This window comes from Prosopis cineraria, unplaced genomic scaffold (genome assembly GCF_029017545.1).
Source record: "Prosopis cineraria cultivar Desert tree isolate PC_DT_omini unplaced genomic scaffold, ASM2901754v1 PC5, whole genome shotgun sequence".
Classification (NCBI taxonomy): Eukaryota; Viridiplantae; Streptophyta; class Magnoliopsida; order Fabales; family Fabaceae; genus Prosopis; species Prosopis cineraria.
In genome coordinates, this window is record NW_026555336.1 from 3,433,414 (window position 1) to 3,450,768 (window position 17,355).

At 27.5% G+C, this 17,355-nt stretch overlaps 1 pseudogene; it reads left to right on the forward strand.

The window, feature by feature from the left end:
• The first annotated feature begins 12,409 nt into the window (after nt 1-12,409).
• LOC129311471 (UDP-glycosyltransferase 84B2-like) lies at nt 12,410-13,765 on the forward strand (annotated as a pseudogene).
• Nucleotides 13,766-17,355: the final 3,590 nt, after the last annotated feature.

The window sequence follows — 17,355 nt, forward strand, 5'->3', positions numbered from 1 at the left end:
ATGGTAAGTATCCCATGCTTGATAGATTATCTTTTTAAGTGTAAGATCTCCATATACTAAACATCGTTATGACCGTAATCCAAGGTAATCATGGGATTAACCTATAAAGAGATTATTGAGTTTGTAATTTATGAAAATGAAATTTCAAGTTTTCACAGCTTGAAATACCTTAGAAACCATTCATTAACTTCTAATTAAAATAAAATCGTGTTACAGAATCATGAGAGACCTCATAAGAGTAAAAGAAGTTAAAAAAATGGTTGAAAAATCTCAAAATTTTAAAAATAGAGCAGTAGGCTATAGTTCGTGTACCATGTTATAGCTTATCACTTTCTATGCCATATGCCATGGTGTAGGCACTATACATTGCAGTGTCTTGCACACTCATGACAACAATTTTGCTGTCATTTGACAACAGGTCCAAGTAATTTTTTGCGTGTCTCATTTCTCCATTTGATGTCTAAATGAGATGATTTAGGTGTTTATAAAAAGTTTATATCATAATCTAACTAATGACGTGGGTTTTACTTTCAAAATAAGTCACATTAGAAAATTAGACACCTAAACATATTTTCACAATTTTTCTCAACTTTCATAACAAAAGGGAGTTCAAAATCCGATACGAGTGTCAAAAGCTATTATTAACACCCAGACCATATCTATTGGACCTAGAACTACTTGTATAACACACCACATGCATATATACACCACTATATTAAAATTTCACCCCTTTGCCCTTTAATACCAAAAACAAAAGGGAGATGTTTTAGTATTGTATTTCAACATAATATTTACTATTGTAATCAAAAGAACATTTATATACTTGTACTAGTATTTTGACCCTATCTACATTTACAATATATCATAAACCATATCTCAGCCTAAAATACATTGCACACATTTCAAACAACTATATAGTACAAGTGCAAACAAAATACAACCTATTTGACAATATTTAATTTATTACACAAAATAAAATAAATCAAAGAGGCATTACACTATGAATACTCATATTCCTAAGCTTTCGAAGCTTTTTTCCTTTTTTCACTAGAGCTAAAGCCTATAAAATATTAAAAAAGAGTGGTGATTCTAGCCACTTAGTAACTAAGAAAAACCTACCCTATGCAGTTGTATATTAATTGAATAAGCAAACATGATGGAATTAATTTCTCAAAATATGCTCTCACACATGCAACACAAATTGATATTTTTTCATTTGACTCATTCTCATCTCAATCATATGGTTCATTGCCACAAGACACATAAACATGTGACAATAACCCAATTTGTTATCATGACTTGTCACAAACTTAAACAATGACATCATATAATCACATATGCATGATCAAGCCATCCTTATATCCTCCTTATTTCTTTCAACTGAAATCATGAGCTATAACAATTGAATAGGGCTCTATTCGTGTGACTGGGCCTTTTGTTTAAGGAATATAATTTATTTAACGATAAAATAATATGGAATTACACAACTATGTACATCTCATAATTTGTTGTTTATTATCATTTGAAGAGCACATATTCTATCATACACTCTTTCTTTCTTTGTTTTTTAGTTATGGCAAAAAATTACTTAATTTAAATATATTAAAAAGATAATTTTAATTAATTTATGTCTTAAAATTTTATCCTTTTTCACTTATATTAATATATAGCATCAATTATTGTTCAACATTTTTTTTTTTGCATGAAGAGCACTTGCATTAAAGGTGTTCAAAACTATTACAAACCGAATACATTAAACCAATTGAACCAAACCAACTGAACCAATCAAAATAGATTATAAATAAAGTTTGGTTTGATTTTTCTCTTAGCAAAACCAATTGATTTAGTTTGGGTCAAATTTCTTTCTCTTTAAACCTTGAACCCAACTAAACTAAACTTTATTATATTTATTTTATATATTTTTATAAATTTCTCTAAATTTTTGTTGTCTTCAAGTCACTACAAAAATACAATGAATTAGTGACAAAATAAATTTTTATTGCTAATCCATCAATAATTTATTAATGAAATTTAACAATGGAACATTCCGTGGCTAAAAATTCAATCGTTGTTCCATTGCTAAACCTTCAAAAATAACTTTATCAACAAGATTTAGTAAAGAAACATTCCATCACTAAAAATTTTATCGCTATTCCATTAGTAAACCATTAGAAATAATTTAGTTATGGAATTTACCAACTGAAATATCTTTCACTAATTTTCAAGATATCTTATTTCAATTTTGTGACAGTATTTGTAACAGAAAATTTGTTGCAAAACTTTTTTGTCATAATTTTTTGCAAATTACTTTTAACTTTATTAAACAATTTATAATAAATATGCATATATAATTTATTTAATAATTTATTATTATGCTACATATGAATAATTTAATAATTATAATTTATTATTCTAAATTATTTAGATACTAACAACAATAATTTACATTGTATTCTTAATCTTTGTTATTTTTTGATATCGTACCTAATAATTGTTATTTAAAAATAGAAAATATTTTTAAGAAAATAGTTTAAAGATATAAAATATTATATATTATACAAGTCATAATATATATATAATAAAATAAAATATTTTTTCAATTTAATATTAAATTCCTATTAAAAATATTTTTTAAAAAATATAATATATTAAAAATATAGATATTATAAAAAATTATTTTATCATATTGATAAATAAAAATAATATTAATTAAATAAGTACATTTAAACAATATACTTATTTATTTATATATCATTAATAAAAAATATTTTACAATTAATTAAATGTTTTCGATAATTATTTTTGATATTTTTTAATTTATAATCAAGTATTTTTAAGAAAATATATTAGCTTTTAATAGTTAAGTTTGCTAATTAATGGTTAAAAAAATTCTTTTGCCCTCAAGAATTTTGTTTTGAAAGTAGTAATTAATAGTTAAAATTAATTATTAAATATATATATATATATATAGATTATGAAAATATCTCAAAAACATATTTTAAAATTAAACTAATCCTTAATCAAACTAAGCCAAACGGATTGGAGAAAAAAAACTAAATTGGTCCCAAGCTTTGGTAAATTAATTGATTTGATTTGATTTAGTTTTTCTCAAAATTGAACTTGTGAACACCTTTGGCATGCATAAATAAATATATGCTCTCTTAGGTCTAAAATATAAACATTTTTTCTCAACTAATTTTAATTCAAAAATATAAGCAATATAGTACAGGTAAATTTTTTTTTCTCATTTTACTCCTTATTTTTATTAACTTAAATTTTTGTGTAATTGTACCTCTCACTTAACATATAGTATATTGGTATTTGGTATTAGAGGCAAAAATAATAATATATATATTTATGACAATAAGTACTTTATTAGTATGCACATTTTTTTAAAAAAAAACTATTTATATTTTAGATCGGAGGAATTGTGTATGTGTATATATATTTATTACAATGTAAATCAAATTTTTTTTTTCATTGTTCAGAAATATATATTCTCCTTTTAGAAGCAATCATTTTTGAAATAATGGTCGGATACTAAATGTAATTTTTTTATTCATTCATTAGTATATTTTAGAAAAAAATTAATTATTCATTCATTAGCATATTTTATATAGGAACACCCAATCTTTTAAATTTTTTTCTTATAATTAAAAATGGAGAGAATATTATATATCAGTTCTTACTATTTTAGTAGTATATTTGGTTTAATATATACTATTATTTATATATATGATTATTTTAAAATATTTAATTTTTTTAGGAGATAACTATGTTTCATGCACGATTTGAAAGTCAATCCCAATAACGACTAAACAATTAAATATAGTACTTTGGAGACTTCTAACACCTAAAAATATCATATTTATGTGTTTTATTTTTTATTATAAGCAAGATTATAAATTTTAAAAAGCACTAATCACATTTTCTTCAAATTATTCCTCATAAATGAATAATATCATTGAATTATAGAAAAATATTAAACATTAATTACAAAGGCATTTTCATTTAAATATTTCAATTTCAAACGTACTTATTATAATAAACTACCAACTACTTTTCTTAAATTGTGTGCAGAGTTGGTTAAAATTCTCCTATTTCCTTCATCCTTATGTATAGAATATTTTTTATAAACTTATTTTGTCTTTAAATAAAAAAAGATGTCATGATATTTTTCAATAATTAGATAATTTTGCCTTTGTCTTGAAAGAAAAAAATAGATATTAATTATATGCTTTACCCACCACAACCATGTAATAATAATAATATTAATAATAATAATAATAAAGGGAATATATTCGGAGGGAGTATGGGGAAATTAAAACCCTTTCAATTAAATTTACACCATAAACACATACTGAGAATTGAATATTTAATTAACTAATTGGTTAAAAAATGAGAACAAGTAGAATCTTAATTAGTTTTTAACTAGTTTCTACAGGCAGTTTCTAATTTCTTACCGGCATGGATTTAGACTTTTGAAGCCGCGTGCTTGAGCTTGACTTCTGCTTTTCCTTACCGGACTGTGTTTTGTATATTTTAGTATTTGATTATCTGTTTTAACATTTAATCACGCTTAATTGTCGAATCAAACTGAAAACAAGTTTTCTCGTCAATTTTTCTCTCACTCGGTCCCATGTTAGACCATTGCAGGAAATATCATTGTACTCGTGTGATGCACATGCGTGTTAGAAAACTATCTTTTCACATAATCTTGGATATTGATATTAAAATTTTTCACATTTAATCGTAAAATAACACAACAAAAAATATAATTGTTTGAGACAAAATACGATTGCTTTTTTTTTTGGTGAATAAAATACGGTGGCTTTTAATTATACAAACTGAAAGTGGAAAAGGTTTACAGTAATAATAAAAGACAAAAATATTACTACTGTTATGAATAAAACAATAGAAATAAATAGAAATGAGAAGATGATGAGGAGGAGGAGGAGAAAGAATAGAGACGATAGAAATGAGGATAACAACTCTTGTATTCTCTTCTATTTTTACAATATAAATGACATGCTCTATTTATAAGCATGAACTTATATTAAAAGTTACACAAACAATAATAACAAATAAAGCATAATCAACATTCATAATGATGGAAGTTTCATGGGAGAAGATAAAAATATGGGAGAAGATAAAAATAAAAAGACGAGGGATCGAAGATAAACATTCACATGATTCTTAATATTCATAACACTTCCCCTTGGATGTCCATTGTATAAGAATATGCCTTATTAGAAAATTCAATGAGGAAAAACCTTGTGAGACAAAAACCTAGTAGATAAAAAGAGTACATCATTCATTTATAAACTATTTAATGCTGCCTCATTAAAAACTTTATTAAGAAAATTCAATGGGACAAAACCTTAATTAAAAAAAAAATACAGTATATTTACTCCCTTCATAACATTATCACTTTTAAATTATTGTACTTAAGATAATATACTATAATATATTAATTTATCAAATGCAACTGTTGTCAATATTTTTTAAGTAGATCTTACTCCGAGTCAGGCCATACTAGATGCATTGTTATATCTTGAAAATATATCTTCAGGATATAATACTTTTCCCACAATATCATATCTTTTTTTTTTTTCAATATCTATTAGTTCCCCAAGAACAACATAAATTTTGCTGACAAAATTGTATATCATATACAATATTAGCCAGACGTATAAATATTAATAAATATATGATAATTAAGGACTAATTAATACAGTATAGTCTCATAGACAAAATATACATAGCATAATGATTTTCTAATCATTGGGTATTATATACTCAATCCACAAGTTGAATGTAAAATATATATCAAAATTTTATTCTTAAATTATTTTGATCAAAACCTTTTTTCAATACACATTTGCAAAGACAATATACATACGTGCATACACTTGAATACTAATAATAATTCATACAAGCTTAACAACTTACACATTTGTTGAATAAATTTCTTGGGAATTTTTTATGCCTTTAGCATTTTAACTCCCTCAAAAATTATCATGTAAAATGCTATAATAATATTCAATAGACGCATCATGTTTCAATTTCATATACTGCCAAACTAATCAAATATACAAAAATCCATCACAAGATGATATATATGATTATCATTAAACTTTGTGAAAATATTTATTTTCACATAAATGTTCATTTATCCTGTAATAACATTACATTTCAAGTATTTGAACTGCATGTCCATGATTGTCACATATTAAAAATTAATATAATTCTACTCATATTGCGTCTTTTCCTTTGCCTTTTTCTATTTGGCCAATCATCTTTGTCTACTTTTCATAACAAATTTGTATACAAGATCCTCATTTAATCATATGATATTATCATTAAAATTGTTGTCAACAACTTTATATTTTCAGTTCCATTTTTCCAAGCATGACATAACTTATTGAGATCTTTCTTTATTATTTTCAGGTACCTAAATCTCTTTCAGAATTTTACAATTAGTTATGTCATGACCCTTTTATGGAGTCTCTACGTTTTCAATATGATCATTTTAATTATATGCTCCTCTTGTATCAAGATATTGTATTAGGAACCAATTAATCTCTCATGCTTCAAGCATGACTTTTTTTATTTATTCTAATTGAAGCATTTTTAGCTGAAATAATAAATTTAGAAATTTTCATACAAGTCAGTGATTGTATTTAACAGATTCTTTTGTGATATTTTAAGAATACAATATTTGATGAACTCTTGGTTCATATTTTTTATATGTGAGGATCTAAATAAGATATAATAATAATGCATTACATATATTTTCTTTTCCAGCTACTCATTTTCTCCCTCTCATATTGGAAAAACTTTGTCAAATGATAACAACAAGCTAATCATGTAGTATAAGTCTCCTAAATCTAGTTGTTTCTTTTAGAAACATTTCTTTGTTTCATTCAAAGACAAACAAGAAGGAGGAGGTTCTTATTCAATATTTATGCCAACTTTCCATGAATAACCTTCCATGTGCAATGTGATGGAACAATAATCATAAGCATTGCACATTCAAAAATTTAAGATGGCATATACTTGGCTTCTGACCAATTAGCCAATTTCAAAAATGAAAATTTACAATACCTCATTGGTTTAATGTATATTGTGCTGTAGTTTGTAACATCAAATGTTTTTAAATTAATAATAAAAATTTTGTTCTCATAAACATTGATATAACTATTTGTAGTGGAGGCTTTAATGAATTATTTTGCTATATCACATTTTAAATAGGTTTTTTCAAAGTTTGAAGTATAAATTCATTAGCATTCCCAACTAAAATTGTCTAGATCATATAGTTTGAAAATTATATGCTTTTATATAATGATTTATGCATATCATCTTGCAAACTTTAGGTTGCAAAAATATTTTATAGATACATCTATCAAATTTATTAAATATTTGCACTATTCATATGCTATTTAATGGGTTCATATATTTGAATTTGTTATATTTCCATAAATGCATAGATCCATTCTCAATCATAACATAACTAGTGAACACATCATATTTTCTTTGAGAACAAGCAGTGTATATAAAATCTTAAAGTATGTAACATGTTTTTTATTCAAGAGAATCTTCTAGTTCTTCAATGATGTCAATGCACATCCTTAATAACCATTTACATTTTATATGTATTGAAATGATCAAACAAATTATGCTAACAACATGTAGTAGATCAGTAAACTTTTAGTTTACTATAACAAAAATCTAATATAAACTTTTCATGGTAATGGTGATATTTGGGACCTTAATGAGACTGATTTAATCATGATTCCAAAAGTTAAACTCCCGGAATCTGTGAGTCAATTCAGGCTAATTAGCTTATGTAACCTCTCCTACAAGATTTTTTTTTTCTAAATTGATTGTGACTCAAATGAAACTTGATGACTTCCAATATTTTACTGAATTTATTAACTTTTTTAATATAATTGAATGTCATTTATTTGGATTTTTTTGATAATAATATGATTAAGTGGATGATTATGTGTGAAAATGAGCATGTAAATGTGATTAGAAGTTAGTGGACTAATTCTATTACTAATTTTGAGTTTTATACATATAGGAAGGTCTAATTTATGGGTCCAAAGATGAAAATTTTAGAGTCTAAGTCAAAGGTATTAAATCTGAAAAAAAAATCTGAACAGGTCATGTTCGTTGTAGCAAAAACGCGTTTTGCTACAGCTAAGCGTGACTTTAATAAAACACATAATTTTGATCTTTAGCAAACTTTTAGGCTTAGAGGACCTCATTGTCAGCAATTCTTCACTTCCATCAGTTGTAGAATGTTCAAGGAAAGGAAAAGGAGCCAAAGAAGAGTTTGGGAAGCTTGGATTTGTAAAAAAATCAAGAGTTTCACTCAAAATTATTTTAATTAAGCTTTTCTTCTCCTTCTTCTTTTCTCTTTGCTTTGCTGTATATATTGTTGATTTTGCTATCATTAGAGTTATGTGTGACTAATTTTCTCTTAATTTAAGGTAGATATGAACTGATTCTTGAATTAGCACATGTTTGAACCATTTATTTAAGCTTAATATTAGTTTTGTTTACTTAATTTTGTGCTTATTTGTGTACTTAATATTTGACCACTATTGAGTGTGAATTTGGATGTTTAGGTTTTGCCTTGAAAGAGGATAATATAAATTAGACTATTAGATAGAGTAATGTGATATTAGAATTATTTTTAATTTTTCAATAGGATAGAAATACACATATTAGACCCATATAATCACATTAGAGTGAGTTTGTGCCTTTTTGCCTCTTGAGTATTTGTGTTAGTAATAACATATTAATTCAAGAGAGGAGTGTAATTAATCAAAAGATAGTTATTCTTATTAATACTCTAGATTAGCAAATTAATATTAAGTAAATTTATTTAGGTAATTATATGCTCTATGAATTGAAGAAAGGATTAAACACCCTAGGTTTCCTTGATTATTTATGATGTTGGAACTTTTATTTTAGTGCATTCATATAATTTTAATTTTTTATTTTGCAAAATCAAATCCAAATCTTGCTTTGCTTGACTTAAGTGAAAATGAAAGATTTATTATCAAATTTCCAATTAATTTAGCTAGTGACTGATTAGCTAAAGTGTGTCACAAGGAGGTGTGCCCTTTTGGTTAGGATTTATCTCCCCCTCCCCTTATTTTCAATTTGCTTTCAATTGACTCTTTATCTTGCTTTGATGTAAACACCTTCACCTAATTAATGGTATCACCTTTCTGGCCAAAAAAAAAAAATCATTATCTCCCCTAAGGATTTGTCCATGCTTTCAATAGCATATCATCAATTTCATTGAATATTAGTGTTCAGGACTACAGTAATTCAAATTTACACAACTCTTTCCTATTTTTTGATGCACGAATAATTGACCTTTAGGGCTACAATATTTTAACCATCAGATTATCAAAATGTCATAAATTTTTCTTGTCATGCCATCTACTGAAACCATAAAATGGTCTTTTACAAAAAAAAAAATCATTATCAAAATTGATGTGGACCTTTAGTCTTTAGGACTATAGTATTTGTAACGATATATTACAATATTTAGTCACAATTATTTCAATTAGTAAGAAAAGTATTATTATCTTAATAACGATGGCAATCCACCTTTTTCACTTCCAATATATATATATATATATATGATTAATCATTATTGACTTTCAATAGTTAATTTGTACCCTACATATATGGTTATTACCTTGCTCGTGAGCAAGTTAAATTTGCCAATCTTTCATATTTGTTAATATTATATCAATTTTATCAAAATATTAGTCTTCAAGATCACAATAAGAATAAGTTTTAAATCTATCAAAGCTTCTCATGATACGAAATATTTAAATCATTAGCCTTCAGGCTATATTATTTATAGCCATCAAATAAATAAATTGCCAATAAACCCATAATGATCTTCTCCAAAGTCAAAATTTATATGGCTTCTAGCCATCTAAGCATATGATCAAAAGTATTAAGAATAACAATAATTCAATATTATTTTTTAAGAACAATCAATTTATATCAAACCGACAATCATAGTCATATCATACATTAAAATGAATTTAAAATCAATTATGAAACAAGAATATAGAAAATAAAATTCTCATACTTCAACATGATGAATATGAATCTCCAGTCGTCCATATGCCTTATTTGAAATTGCAAGGTTATTAATTCCTCTAGATAAATTGGAAAACTCCACAACACCATTTGGATTAGACTATCTCGACGTGATGAGTAATGATCAACAAGAAGTTTCTAAGACAATACGTTAGACTCATTTTGGTAGAGATTCATGTTGATGATGTGTTATGAATAAAATATAGAGAGAGTATAAACAGGAAGATGAGGAGGAGGAGGAGAAAGAATAGAGGCAATAGACATGAGGATAACTTCTCTTATATTCTCTTCCTTATTTACAATACAAATGATGTACTCTATTTATAAGCATGAACTTATCTCAAAGGTTACACAAATGATAATGTTAAATAAAGTATAATCAAAACTCATGATGGTGGGAGTTTCATGAGAGAAGATGAAGATACAAGGGTGACATTGACATAATTCTTAATTTTCATAGCAATTATTGTTTTATTAATTGGATACCCTAAAGTCCTTTTATATGCCCAATTAATTTATTGATTTCTCCTTAGTTTTTTTTTTTTGGGTAAAATGATCTTAGTTTTATTATCTCTGTTGTTTGAATATTAGGATATATAACCTCAAAATTTTTTATTGTAAAGTGATTAACTCTCATGCTATTAAACATTATGAATAGTAAAGTTCTGTTGATATTTTATTCTCTCTATTGTTTGTTTTTTCGTCTGTATTTAAAAAAAATCTCCATTGTTTGAATATTAGAATAAATTAAAATTTGTTTTAAAGCTTTTTTTCCATATTCTTAATTAATAATACAGCTCTAATATAAAGATAGACAATAAATAAAGTGTAATATCCAGGCATTAAAAATGAAGTTTAATTAAACAGAAATTTTTTGCCCCATTAAGAAAATGTAAATGGGAACTGAAATCAAATAAAGAAGTTTATATAATTCCTTTAAAAATACGAATGTTGAAAATTTTTATTAGTACATTCAATTTACAATTTTCTCTATGTAGTCAATTTATGTTAAGAAATCTATAGTTTTAGATTCAATTCAGTATATTCTCATGATCTTACATATAAATAAATCTCTTCCCTTCAGTTTAATTAAAAAGTTACCTCAATGAATGAATGAATGAATTTATGACTTATTTCTTTTATACTCCACGGGGAGATCACCAGCCAAGTTCATGCACATACATAATCATAAACATAACTATTATATGATTTTACCCAAATGATGGTTATCAAGTAAATAATTTTCTACCAAAAGTTTAACTGAAACATGGTAATGTTTTTCTAATAATGGCATAAAATATACTCCCTTTGGATCACAATATATAATATTTTTTTAGAAGTTTTACTTAATTTAAAATATAGAGTATTAGGTAATTTTTATAATTAATTTTTCAATTATACATACCCCTCTTTCATTTTTGACTCTTATTGAAAAAGAAAGATACATTGAAATTTTAATTGTCATTATTAATATGTATATATGATATTTAATAAAGGTATAATTAAAAAGATATAATTTTTTTTTCAAAAGATTAAGGCTAAAGTATACTTTTGGTCAACTAATTTTACATAAGATTTTTTTTATCTTTTAGTTTTATAAAGTATATTTATAGTCATTTAACTTTAACACCGTCAGTTTTAAATGATTATTTTTTGTACCAATTATTATTATTTAAAAAAATTAAACTCAATAAGCCAACATTTATAAATATTTTGTCAATCTTTAAAAGTTTAATGATTTTTTTTTATGAAACTAACAGGTATTAGAGTTAAAGAATTAAAAATATACTTTTTAAAATTAAGAGACCAAAATAAAACGTTATATAAATTTAAAAGACTAAAAGTTTACTTTAACCAAAGACCTTTTTTTTAAATCGTATAGTTATCAATACCCTATATTATGATTCATATTGTATGTCTTAACCTAAAATTACTTGTTTAACTGATTGTAAGAAGCATATAATGGTCATGTATTGTTAGAAAAAAATATCAAAAAATTATTATGATTTAATTAAAGAATCTAATTAATAATAATATACTTAAAAATGCCTTCACATTTGTTAAAAAAAAATTGAATCCATAGACAATTGGATATAAATTAGGCAATAACTGACTACAGAGTGAGGGTTTCCATATAAATTCCATGTAATTATAGCCTACAAATAATATGGCCCATGTCCCTCCAAAATGCAAAAACTCATACACCACAATTTCAAGAATTACAATGCCTGCAACTATGGCTTCTGCTGAAGAGAAAGTAAAAGTTCTTATGGTATCAATAGCCTTCCAAGGCCACGTGAACCCATGCTCAAGCTTTCCAAGCTCCTCATTGCAAAGGGTCTTCATGTCACTCTCGCCATCACAGAAATCGCTCCACTCATCACATAAACTCAAACCCTCGTTCTCAAATCCAGATTGAGTTTTTTTCTGATGGTCTTAGTCTCGACTTTGATCGCGTCAAGTATTCCAATGAATTCTTCGTTTCTCTAGAAACATACGGTCCCAGAAACTTGTCAGCTCTCATCACCACTTCCTCTCATCAGTATTCTTGTTTAATTATCAATCCCTTCATGCCCTGGGCTGTAGATGTAGCTCACGAGCATGGAATCTCTTGTGCGATACTCTGGATTCAGGCTGCTTCTGTGTTTTCAATTTACTATCGTTTCTATAAAAATATGAACTTTTTCCCAAATCTGGAAGATCCTTATGAGACTCTGCAATTGCCGGGACTTCCAATGTTAGAGGTTAGAGATCTTCCTACTTTGATGTTTCCTTCAAGTTCTGGTTCCATCAAGAACATTCTTCAGAATCTTTTTCAATCTCTGGATAAAGTACGATGGGTTCTCGCCGCTTCGTTTGACGACATTGAGGAAGAGATTGTGAAGTCCTTGGATTCTGTAATCAAGATTCGATCCATTGACCATTGGTGTCGCAATTTCTATTGGGACAGAAGGAAACTGATGATCTCAGAGTTAACATGTGGAATGCTGAAGAGTCCTGCATGGGGTGGCTCGACGACAAGCCAGATTCCTCAGTAATGTATATCTCATTTGGTAGTATCATTGTCTTCACACAAAAGCAAATAGACAACATAGCCATGGCTTTGAGAAATACTAAGAAATCATTTCTTTGGGTGGTTAAGCCAGCACGGAAAGATTGCGAGGAAGATGATTCTGCAAAACTGCCAAATGAATTTCCGGAAGAAACCAGAGGGAGAGGCTTGGTGGTGACGTGGTGTCCGCAAGAGAAGGTGCTAATGCACCGTTCCGTGGGTTGCTTCATGACTCATTGAGGGTGAAACTCGACGGTGGAGACGGTGGTTGCCGGCGTACCGGTGATTGCTTATCCAAAATGGTCGGATCAGCCAACAAATGCGAAGGTTTGTGAGAGTGTTTTTGAGAATGGCGTGAAAGTGAATGAGGAAGATGGAAATGTGAGCGCAGAAGAGTTGGAGAGATGCATCAGGAAAGTGATGGAGGGTAAAGATGGTGAGAAGGTGAAGAAGAAGGCACTGAAAATGAAAGACGCGGCAAGGAAAGCGTTGGATAAAGGTGGCTCGTCCGATAATCATGTTAACCAATTCATTGACGAATTGGTTCTTCACCAGGACCACACTGCAACGTAATCTTAAATTGTCGAATATGTTTCCCTTGAAAATTTCCTGTATAAGTTTAATGTTTTATGCTTTTAATTTACATTTTTAAGTACAATATATCCTAGCATTCTCAAGTTTAATTTATGCAGAAACAACTCCTTCGTTAAGTAAATGTATAGGTTGGTCGGTTTTGATCAACACATGAACCAAGCCAAACTAATTAATTTACGTAAAAATGATACTTGATTGGTTTATTATTAAGATTGGTTTGATTTTATTTTTAAGTGGTTTAGTTTGGTTTGGTTTATTCATGGATCAACTTTTAATATTTTTTGAATATATAAAATCATATATTAAGGCTAGTCATAATTTTTGACTCTGATTTTTTTTTTTCATATTCCAACTTCTTTAAATCACAATCCCAACTTTATTATTCATGAATAAAAATGGAACATCATTTTCAAAATAAAAATATTCAAATTTTATTATCAATAAACACTAGAATATATGCATTTGTAAGTAACACAAGTTAAATTTTATTACAAATTGTCTTGATAACTATGATGAAAAGTAAGTTGTTTAAAATCAAAAAAGAAAAAATCTATATCTAAAATTATCTAAAAAATCATTCTTGACATAGCACAAGCATATGAACTTGACTCTAATAACAAAATTGAAAGAGGAAGAGTTAGGTATTCTATTAAAGTATTTTAAGTTTGAGTTAGACTTTAGTTGAAGTTAAAATTTTAAGAAATAAACACTAATAGTCTAATATTAATCATAAAAAATCTAAAAGGTATGGTTAAGGTTTTAAATAAAAAAAATCAAAAACTGTACCAAGCCTTAGTAACAATCAGTTGTATTTGGTACGGTTTTTATTGGATTAGTTTGGTGTAATTGATTTTGCTCATTTTTGCTCACCCTTATCCTTCATTGTGTTTTGTTCCATTCAAAACATTCAAGCAATAAAATTATCTTATTAACAGTATATAAAAAATTCTTTTAAATTAATGTCAATAATTTCACTACGGTTTAAGATAAATTAATTTTAAGTCATATTACGGATGGATAAACAATAAGATACCCTCCAAGTTTATTTGTTTAGGATGTGATATAAATGGATACGTAAATATTTGAAAATTTTTGAAATGTTCGGTCATGACTCATGGATGAATTTGAAGTTAATGTAATTCAAGGGCCTGCATACTCAGGCCCATCAATTGCGCTAATCTCTGCATCAGTTGCAAGAGGCAACTCTACTCCTCATGGACGAAATCCTATTAATTATTGGCCCAACGAGAACCGGATTGGCCCAATTCGCTTCATACAAGCTTGGAAAAAAAGTCAGTGAATGGGTATTATCAATATCAACCCCAACTCAACAACACCTGCATAAAGTGTTAAATTGTCAACAAAAGATTATCCAAGTTAATAAGAACTTGACCCATATCTAGTGAGAATGTAAGTCTAAAAATGTAAAGCCCTGTTCGCAAATAATTTGTACATATTTTTGCAAGCGTTCTTCAAGCTATAAGAAATGGCAAATATTTTTGCTTGCATATCTTCGTGTTGTGTCAAAAAAAATATTTTTATTTAAGGATGTCCTAGCTATTTGTGTGAGATTATCTGGTCTTTCATTATGTATAAGTGTCTTCCTACTAAAAGTTAAATGATCGAGACACGATCAAATGTTAAATATAAGTGCCTTTTTTCATTAAGCATTCAGACATTAGTTGAGATGGAGGGAAACACCACTGTAACCTTCTACTCTCTTGGATATTCTGGAGTTGTAGAGTATCTTCCACTAATACAAAGTATTGAATCATATGTTTTAATAATTATAAAAGCAAGAGAAGAGGTATTTATTATATGTACATATATAAAAAATTATGAATGAAGACAACACTTCAAAAGCATGAAGAATCAAGAGAAGATATTTAAGATAAGTTATTTAAATTCTCTTAAATTCAATGTAAAAACTTTGAAAGCTTAATCACTTTTCATAGTTATTAAAATGAATACATCATGTGTCTTATTTACATACATTAAGACTCATTTAAGCATGTTCAAACTTGCAAGTAATGTCTTTCTAGTGTGTTAAAAATTATTGTGGCTGAATTCTATGAAAGCTGTAGAATCATGCATAATTTTGCCTGATCACTCATGAAAAACTACAGGTTGGGCACACTAACTAATAAATCACTCAAGAGTCAAGAAGTGATTCACGTGTGATTTGTCACTGGTGTTATGTGATGCTTTAAGCCTTTCTTTCGTATGCAAAATCACGCGTGAGAGGCATTTTGATCCACGTAAGTTTTAGCAACTGTGCTTCATTACATTATGTCAACTGCTATTTCACTAGTGAGAATTGATGGTAGCCGGGCATAATTTGTCATTTGTTACACAATCACATATTGCTATGTTAAGTTTTAAGTCATCTCAAGCCAAGTTAAATTTGTTCACTTTTATGATTCATAATTCACAAATCTATATCTCTTCATTATGCAAAATCTTGTTTGAATTATGTGTAGTTCCCTGCATGAAAATGCACCTAGACTAGCTTGTGCTTTTTTGCCTGCTATTTCACACGTGAGTAAGGATAAGATTCACACATGATTTGTCTTCCCGAATAGACTAAGTCTGTATATGGTTATTTCACGCATGATAGTGTTCTCCTTCTACACGAGTTTTGTTCACAAGTATTGGTTTTGGCATTCTGTCAGCCATTTCACGCATGAGCTCTTAGTAGTTTCACATGAGTTTTGTCACATAGAATTGATAATGGTTTCACATAATATGCTAAACCACGCATGAAAGCTAATAATACTCACAAGATTTAGCATACAGAACTGAATGCATATTCATAAATGCAGAACCACGTGTGAGAGCTCATGAAATTCAATCGTGATTTATCACATATACATAACTGAAACAAACCAAGTGCAATTTCACGCATGATTTAGCAAGTCACTCACAAGAAATTGTATCAACAGATGGAAACACTATTTCAATGGTCTATCAATTACCAAAACCATATATGTGATTTATTTCAAGCCAGAAAAATAACTAATGATCTTTGAATGAATTTATTTTTATTTGAGCATTTGAAAAGCTTTTAAATTGTGTTTTAACATCTTGTATTCATTCATTATTTTTGAAAAGAATTATGAAACAGTTCTCATAAGTTTATAAACTTTTAATTGTAATTTCATTCACTCTTTAAGAGAGTTTTCTGTGAAAATTTATTTCATTACTCAGAAATCTTGAAAAAGTATTTTTTTTTAAATGTTTGTAACAACTTGCTAGATTGTAACAAGATTTATTGATTGACTGAAAACTAATTAAATCTTGTGAATTGTACTGTGGTGGCAAACACCCATTGAAATTTGTAAATTTAGTTGAAAAATTCAAATGTGATCTTAAAGATTGGACCTAGGTCAAGTTTGGGACTGAATCAATCTAAATCTTGTGTGTCTCATCTTCTTCCTTCTCACTAAAGTGGTTCACTCATTTAAAGTTTTTAAAGTTTGTAAGTATTATCCAATTCACTCTTCTTAAGTGCCAGCCTATCCTAATACAAAGGTTTAAGGGCAAGAATGCAAAGGCCATGAGTTATTATT